Here is a 9,117-nt window from a genome sequence, read left to right on the forward strand (position 1 = left end):
CCCTCCCCCCAGACTGCAGAATGGGCAGTGGATGCATCCATTCGCTGCCCACGTCGTGCAGAGAATTCACAACGTCCATTGGTACGTCAGCCCGAGGCATTGCGACGGGCCCATACCGACGGAAATGTGAAAGAGGCCTTATCGTCGAATGTATAACTAGCGGTGGTGCACCCTATGCCACAAAAGCAACACACCACCTGTGTGGTGGATGTTTTCGGTTGTCATTATGCTTTAAAAAGAGAAAACACAGTAGTTTGACAATAAATGGCTTCACCCAACCACTAACCATGAGTGGAGAATAAGTTTTGTCGTTATCATTCATATTTTCTGAGAAAAGGCCAAAAAAGCAAAAATTCTGCCTGGGTATGTAAACTTTTGAGCACAACTTTATAGGATATTCGTATTATATACAGGGTGTCCGTAAAGTCATGGTGCACTTTTGACCAGTCATTAGAAAGCAACAAAAAACGATAGAAATGTAAAATCTCCCAGTTTCATACCTATTCAGTGCAGTTTGAAGTGGGCTCCATTTGCTGCCCTACACACATCCAAACGATAGTGAAGTTCTTGCCGCACATGGGTAAGGACATCTGGTGTAACAGAGTGAATAACCTCTGTGATTCTCTGTTTTAAGTGATTAATGTCGTTGATACGTTCAATGTACACATGTTGCTTCACATAACCCCCCCCAAAAAAGTCTAAGGGTGTCAGATCGTGGTGGTCATGGCTTGACAGAACCCCTGCCTGTCCGCCGCTAGGGGAATGTTCTATCCAGAAACTCACGAACAATGGTGGTGTAGTGTGGAGGAGCGCTGTCCTGTTGAAAGATGACACTTTCTGGAAATTGTGGCACTGCATACAATTCCAACATGTCAAGATACTTGGTTGCTGTCACAGACTGCTCCACAAAAAAAATGGGCCTATCACGGGGTTTCTCCACCAAACTGCCGGTTTCCTTCCACTGCTTATTCCTATTCTTATGTGGTGGCGCTTTGTTATAAACGCGCCTATAATCATGTAGCACTTTTGTCTCAGATTCCAATTTAGAGAGCCACAGAACACAATGAACTTTCCTCTGTACCATCCACATCTCGACTGGCATGGAAAACCACACAGCTGGCATAAGCTTGTGGTTGCATGATGTTACATACCTGGCAGTATATTAATCAGAGTTCAGTTTTTCAGGGGTTAATCTGACTGGGGGTTCAGCAACAGCTTAAATGAGTTTGTGTTGTTTGATTGGTTCTTGTTATCTCTCCTCATGAACAGGTCTGATATGATTGGGCCAGAGAAAGGGCGCCAAAATGTAAACTATAAATAGATTCTGTGACTGGTCAAAAGTGCACCATGACTTTATGGACGCACTGTATTATAAGATGTCAGGAGGACAAGTCCTTGAGGGAAGATAGGTGTCATTGAGGCTATTAGCTGCGGTGATGTGAGTTCAGAAGTATGCTCCAGCACATACAGTGCTGAGAGATTTGTTTGGGCTACTCCAGGGCTGGATTTTACGAGCGGTCATAAGAGATAGGTGGGAATGACCGCTCACATATCCCCACCCCAGGGGCGTGGCTTGCCTAATAAAAAGGAGGCCAATTGCCTCATTCGGTGTCTGTGGCTAGAGGTGTGGAGACCCCCATGTGTGTGTTGCTGAAGACACTAACCTGAGCAGTGCTTTATGGACTGTTTATTTTCTGTTTATTTTCATCTTGTGCCGGAAAAGGCTGTTCATTTGTTTTTCTATCTAGAGCGGTTTATGCAGTTTAATAAACTTGCTTGGACATTCCAATAATACTGCTTCCTGTGCCTGCCTCAACTGCAGCTGAGTGAGTACAGATCCCTACAATATATATATATATATATATATATATATATATATATATATATATATATATATATATATATAATTTTTTTTTGCTTGTTTTATACAACAGCCTAAGCAAGTATAATAGACTTAACTGCAAAATATTTATTTGGAATTAGATATCAAACAATTGAAGCTTGTAAAATTCAATCAAGCCTGTCTCCAGGTGACTGCTTGTTATTAAAAAGGTGAAGATGACTTGTTGACTCAACATTACCTCATTATTATGGCAGAATGCCGATGGTAAAGCACCCATGAATATAATTCTTACAGACGCATAGTCATCAAGTACTGCAAACACAGTAACAATACACAAGTAGCCAACCTGAAGGTTATGGATGTGGGTGTTTTTATTTATTTAGTCAGTCAGTAACTACTAAGTTAATACTTAACAGAAGGCACCATGGTCCTTCAAATATAATGTTGGTAAATAAATAAAATATTTTATAATATTTAAAAAAAAATTACAAAAAAAGTTACATCTTTACATTAGATCATTTGAGTGGGATCTAAGTATCTTTAGACAGTGATTCACAACACATTTGAACTAAAGTATGAACATTTTTGCAATAATATATGAAGACAGTGCAAGTTCCTTAGATACATGTTAATACATACCAACATTTAGAATGTAATATTCTGAATATATAAGCCTCGCCTCCAGAAATGGCCAGCAACCACCCAAAGTAGGTATTTTTGGGAATGGCCTTGGTAAGCCATCCTCCTTTGTGGTCTAGTCCCTTTGGTTGTCCCAGCGAAATCTTCATTTTTCGTAATTATGTGTGACACATAGCTTTTGCTATACACACGCACAGGTAAACCTTTGACTAATGAGCCTTAATAGAGGAATGGGTAGACATGGTTTGATGTGACATAACAAGATGTTAGGTTAAAGGAGCCACATTCAATTTTGGAAGAGATCGTTCTTAAGACATCTACCAAACTGGGATTAATCCATCAGACTCTGAAATATGATTCGTCACTGGAGACAAAACTCCATTCAGCTGTGTTGTGCTTTGTCACTGGGCATGATAACATTAGGCTTATATCTATCTGCTTGATCAGGGAAATCCATTTGATAAAGCTCTTGATGTCACTTCCAGAGACAACTTTAACACTATTGTCGCTCATATTTTTATTTCTAGTCAGACCAGAGTGGGTTAGCATATCCAGGAGAGCACTTGTGTTTGTATCTGGGGAGTTCAGCCTCCGGTTCTAGAGCCAAACAGGTGCATTGACCTTTACATGGTGACAACATCTAGAGAGCTTCACCTAATGTGTAATTACCATTCCAGTGCCCGAATAGAGTAATGGGGCAGAACCTCTGCAATGCAGTACATACACTGGGGAGGGAGGAAGAAGGAGCCAGGCAATGTGTGCCATAGAGCATACCACAGAGTGCCATAGAGTTTGTTAGGGAAGGACAGAGGTTTTATGAATCCAGAAAGAGTAGAACTATAGCTAGAGCAAACTTGAAGCTTCTCTTAGTGGGTCATTCCCACAATTGAAAATTACCCCCTCTCCATAAGATAGGAGATAACTTACCGATCACGGTGAAAGAAGAAGGGGGGGAATCTGATAACTGAGAACCCCAATGATCTCAAGAGTTGGATGCTAAATCCCGAGACCAAGACTTAGCAGAATCCCCTCTGAACTGAGCAGAGGTATGCACACGTATTAGTGCAACCTGACCACTCACACGGGCACAAAAGGTAACGGGACCCACTTCTACTTCTAAAACAATAAGCAACTGTTGTCAGACACAAAGAAAGGCTCATATACTGTTCTTGCACAGGGTCCCCCTTCTGTATTTGGCTGCCCCTGCATCCATTGTCTGATGGACTGCTGAAGAATGCCAAAAAGAAGGCTATTTCCATATACAATAACTCAAACGACGGTCAAGCATGTGTTCCTCTGCTCCATTCAGAGAGCCCCATTCTCGGGTTCCAGACCACTGTTCTGAGAATTACTTGGGGTCCTAGCAGTTAAACACCCAGCAATCAATAAATTATCCCTTATGTAAAATATGCATATTTTGGTGAAGAATTCACAAGCAAATATGCTTTAAGTCTGCAGCTGATTTTTTTCAATTGCGGTACAGTGTGGAAAAAAGTATTTAGTCAGCCACCAATTGTGCAAGCTCTAAAAAGATGAGAGAGGCCTGTAATTGACATCAGAGGTATACCACAGCTATGAGAGTCAAAATGAGAAAACAAATCCAGAAAATCACATTGTCTGATTTTGCAAGATTTATTTTTGCAAATTATGGTGAAAATAAGTATTTAGTCATTAACAAAAGTTCATCTCAATATTTTATTATACATCCTTTGTTGGCAATTACAGTGGTCAAACATTTTCTGCAAGTCTTCACAAGGTTGGCACACACTGTGGGTGGTATGTTGGCCCATTCCTTAATGCAGATCACTGCATCACTGCTCTAGAGGAGTTCTGCATGGAGGAATGGGCTACATACCACCAACAGTGTGTGCCAACCTTGTGAAGACTTACAGAAATTGTTTGACCACTGTAATTGCTATGTATTCCATATTTTAGTCTGTTTCTAGAAAGGTTCAAAGGATCAAGAATGTGCTTCTCACATCAAACACAAAACTAAATTCCAACTTACATTTCCCTGTTTCTCATCTGAAAAGGAAGTGTAATATTTACATCCACATTTTGCTCATTAACTGCACTTTGTGGAAGGAAGATCTCATTGACACAGGCTGCCTTTTTATAGTTATGTTTTAACATTTGTCATGTGGAGGAACTGTATATTTTTTACCATTTCCCCTGTACCCTTCAAGAGGAATGAAATATGGGTGCATAGCTCTGTATGTGCAAAATACAGAATTATGAAAGTCATTTACTGGGTATATTAATCATACTGAAGGTTCAATTGACACCCACTAAATAAATTCCCTATTCTGCTCCCAAAAGTGTGACTGTTGTTTTGCAAAGTGCCGCTGCTTTCTACATTGCCACTCTTGCATCAGCTATTGACACGGTCACCCCTTTTGTTCATGGCAGAGTGCGACTTATCAATAGACAACCCTGGCACAATACCATCATTAAATAGCTCCGACAAGTGTCCCAGGTTGCAGAGCGGCGTTGGAAGAAAACAAATTAGCAAGATTATTTCACTGCATTGAAACAGGCAACGCTCACTTTCAAATCTGCCTTCACCTCTGCTAAACAGGCCTACTTCAGAACCCTTGTATCTTCCCTATCCACCAACCCGAAACAGTTATTCAAAACTTTTAACTCCCTCCTTCGCCCACCACTGCCTCCTCCAACCTTCTACATCTCTGCTGAGGACTTTGCCACACACTTCAAAAATAAGATCGACCAAACAAGGCAAGACTTTATTGTTCAACCACCACAACCCCTTTGTGTACTAGACCACTGCCCAAACTCCATAACCTCCCTGTCCAACATCACTAAAGGAGAGCTTAATTGTCAACTCTCCAAATCACACCTCACCACTTGTGCACTAGATCCCATCCCATCCCACCTCCTCCCCATCTCTCCACCACACTTATCCCATCCCTAACCCATCTCTTCAACCTATCACTAACTTGTAGTACCTTCCCTTCTGCTTTCAAACATGCCAAAATTGCGCCTATTCTTAAAAATCCAACCCTAGCCCCAACCGCTATGTCTAGCTATTGCCCAATATCGCAGCTCCCTTTCACTTCCAAACTCCTGGAGCAGCGCGTCCACGCTGAACTTTCCTCCCACCGCTCATCTAACTTGCTCTTTGACAATTTAAAATCTGGTTTCCATCCCCATCATTCCACTGAGACTGCCCTGACCAAAATTACTAACGACCTACATACAGCCAAAGCTAATGGACAATACTCTATTCTCCTTTTAGATCTGTTCCCTGCTTTGGACATGCTTGACCACTGCCTCTTACTACAGATCCTCTCCTCCTTTGGCATCAAAGAGCTCGGCCTATCCTTGATCTCCTCATACCTTTCCAACCACACATTCAGCATCTCCCACTCCCACATTACCTCCTCATCCCACCCTCTCTCTGCTGGAGTCCCCCAAGGCTCTGTTCTAGAACCCTTACTCTTCTCAATCTATACACTTGGACTGGGACAACTCATAAAGTCCCATGGATTCCAGTACCATCTGTATGTTGATGACACTCAGATCTACCTCTCTGACCCAGACGTCACCTCTCTGCTGTCCAGAATCCCGGAGTGTCTATCAGCCATATCCTCTTTCTTCTCCTCTCGCTTCCTCAAACTCACTGTGAACAAATCTGAACTCATCATCTTTCCTCCACCTCACAGATCTTCCTTACCTGATCTATCTTTCACCATTAATGACATCACGCATTCCCCCGTACCAGAAGTCTGCTGCCTCGGAGTAACCCTTTACTCTTACCTGTCCTTCAAACCGCACATTCAAGCTCTATCCACCTCCTGTCGCCTCCAGCTCAAAAATATCTCCAGAGTTCAGCCTTTCCTCAATCTTCAATCTAATAAAATGCTTGTGAATGCCCTCATCATCTCCCGCCTCAACTATTGCAACATCCTTTTCTGTGGCCTCCCTGCTTACACTCTCGCACCTCTCCAGTCCATCCTTAACTCTGCTGCCTGACTAATTCATCTCTCTCCTCGCTATTCCACCACTTCTCCCCTCTGCAAATCTCTTCACTGACTCCCATTCCCTCAGCGTATCCAGTTCAAATTACTAATAATGACATACAAAGCCATCCATAACCTGTCTTCTCCATATACCTCTGACCTAATCTCCCGATATCTTCCCTCACGTAATTTCCAGTCCTCTCAAGACCTCCTTTTCTCATCCACACTTATTCACTCCTCACCTTATCGCCTCCAAGACTATGCCACAACACGTCTGACTATCAACCACATTCGGATCCTTCAGATGGAACCTGAAAACTCACCTCTTCAAGAAAGACTACAGCCTGCAACGACCCTGCTGCCTCCTCACCACCACCGGAGTTCCCCCTCACCAACACCAGAGCTGCCGCAACCCCCCAACCTATTGTCTCTTTCCCCACCATCCTGTAGAATGTAAGCCCGCAAGGGCAGTGTCTTCACCCCTCTGTATCAGTCTGTCAACATTAGTTTGCTTACTGTAAGTGATGTCTGTAATTTATATATAAGGAGAAAAGATAGGCCTGAAAAAACGGGAGTCACCACCATGTAAATACAAGGTAACAGCTTTATTACACAAATATGCAAATGACAGAACACTTAAAAACATTAAAAGCAAGGGGATGTAACATATCCCTGTACACACCAAAGGCCCATAATGAGGCCACAGCACCGCACCACCAAAAAAGGGTTAAATACACATGCCCAGTATGATAAAACGCCTGCCCTAAAAGATGGTTTAATGGCTAAAAATAATGGCTGGAAATAACCTGCCCCCCCGGTCCATAACAGTCACTCAAATGCCAAAATAAGGTGCATGCCTAATAGCAACTGAACAAGCACCCAATGGTGACGTGAGATCTGAAAAAAGACAAAAATACACACAATCCTAAACATTATTGTGTGACCAGCTATCTGCTTTGTTCTCATTTTGGTCTTTTAAAGCAGATTTGCCCAATCCCTTATAAAGCTATCTGTGGGCAACACAGGATCGCATGAGACACTGAAGGCATCCATATATATTAGATGAAAGACAGCTGAGCAAACCAAGGACTGGATGACTGGATGATATTTATGGGACCTCCTGACTCTCCCCAGACAGATGCTGGGGGGGAGAGAAGGATCAGGCTATTGGAATTTCAACAACTGATAGTTTTGTTTTCAGGGTACTGAAGCTGCTGTCAGAGGTGTCCTGCAGCATTTTTCTCCTCTCCAACCATGAAAAACACTAGAACGTTTATAGTCATGTTTATAATAGGGTTGATATCTGTCTGCTGAACGAGTATTTGGCCAACAGCTATCTCATATATATGGCCAGATCAACTTAGAAGTGTAACGTTTCATATGAAAAGCTGTTTCCATGCTATAAGGGTTAGAGGAAGCCTGTCAGCGGGAGTGCCGCTACTCAGGTAACTGCCCTTATATTCATATAACTTGCCCTGACAGCGCTATTACCCGGCTGTACTCTGACCCTAACAGCATGCCTACCTTTTATATCCACAACAGGTCACCAGCATTTCTAGCAGCCAGCGTTAAATGTATATAGTCCGTCCACGTAGGTGCTTCAACGTAAATATCTGGATCATGTGCATTAATTCCACTCTTTTCTACAGCATCCCCTCTGAGGATCTCTCAAGGAACTCCTTACTTTTTCCTATGCTACCTACCTACATGATAAAGGTAAGGCTACTTTCACACTTGCTTTGTGTGATGGACGTCCTCCCCGGACATTACAATGGGGCAGCGGATGTGTTGTAAAACTGCATCCGCTGCCCACGTTGTGCTACTGTAACACACTGTCCGTCGGTACGTCGGGCCGACGGTTTGCGATGGCCCGAACCGACGGACTAGTGTGAAAGTGGCCTAAACGATCACCACTGCCTTCATGTTGCCTCTATCCTCCCTCCTGCATTCCCTGGTCAGCTTTTCTTGCCACCATGATACCCTACCAACTAAGCCTATTAACTTGCTTTATATTTTATATTTTTTCACACTTAGCACACCAATGAATATTTTTTCAGGGTTTTTTTTCAGTTTTTATTTTTATCTTTAATTTTAATTTTCATTTTTTGTTTTTATTTTTTACTGTTTATTTTGTTGTATAGTTCCAACATTTTTACCTGCAACACTTGAGTTTTGCTCTATATGTTTCTGTATTTTTCCTAATATATTACTTATGTCATGTTATTTGCCTTTATTCTCACCTGTTGCCTTTTTTCTTTCAGCGACTCAATTATTAAGACCCAGGACGGGTCGAAACGTCTATCATAGCTCTAGTCGCTTTTTGCATTACCACTTGTTTTGCTCCCTTATACCCTGATTTTGTTACATGGACTTGAATAAAAGAAACTTTTTTCACCGTGAACTCATGAGTGTGCTGTGAATTTAGATTCTCTAGTAAACTGGGTGATTGGCAGCTTTTCCTGCATGATTTTGTAACTAGGGTCACGGTCAATCATTCTCTATGGGCGGATAGAGCAGAATTTTCCCTATAAGGCCCAGCAGCAATTTAACAGCCTTTTACATGAAAACAGTAAAGTAAGTTGTAAACTAGTATATATACATCTCTGAGTTCAACATCTCCCCCTTTCCTATTCTACTCTTAGATAAGAGCAAATA

At 42.1% G+C, this 9,117-nt stretch overlaps 1 long non-coding RNA gene across 2 annotated transcripts in view; it reads left to right on the forward strand.

The window, feature by feature from the left end:
- The window catches only part of LOC143818327 (uncharacterized), a 157,793-nt gene extending 149,048 nt beyond the window's left edge, over nucleotides 1-8,745 (forward strand). Inside the window, exons 3-4 of one of the 2 annotated variants that reach the window (XR_013224466.1) lie at nucleotides 8,112-8,178; nucleotides 8,724-8,745. This is a non-coding gene — a long non-coding RNA (uncharacterized LOC143818327). Of the gene's footprint in view, nucleotides 1-8,111; nucleotides 8,179-8,723 lie in introns of those variants that run through there. The other variant, XR_013224467.1, reaches the window with a different exon arrangement.
- Nucleotides 8,746-9,117: the final 372 nt, after the last annotated feature.

This window comes from Ranitomeya variabilis, chromosome 3 (genome assembly GCF_051348905.1).
Source record: "Ranitomeya variabilis isolate aRanVar5 chromosome 3, aRanVar5.hap1, whole genome shotgun sequence".
Taxonomy (NCBI): Eukaryota; Metazoa; Chordata; class Amphibia; order Anura; family Dendrobatidae; genus Ranitomeya; species Ranitomeya variabilis.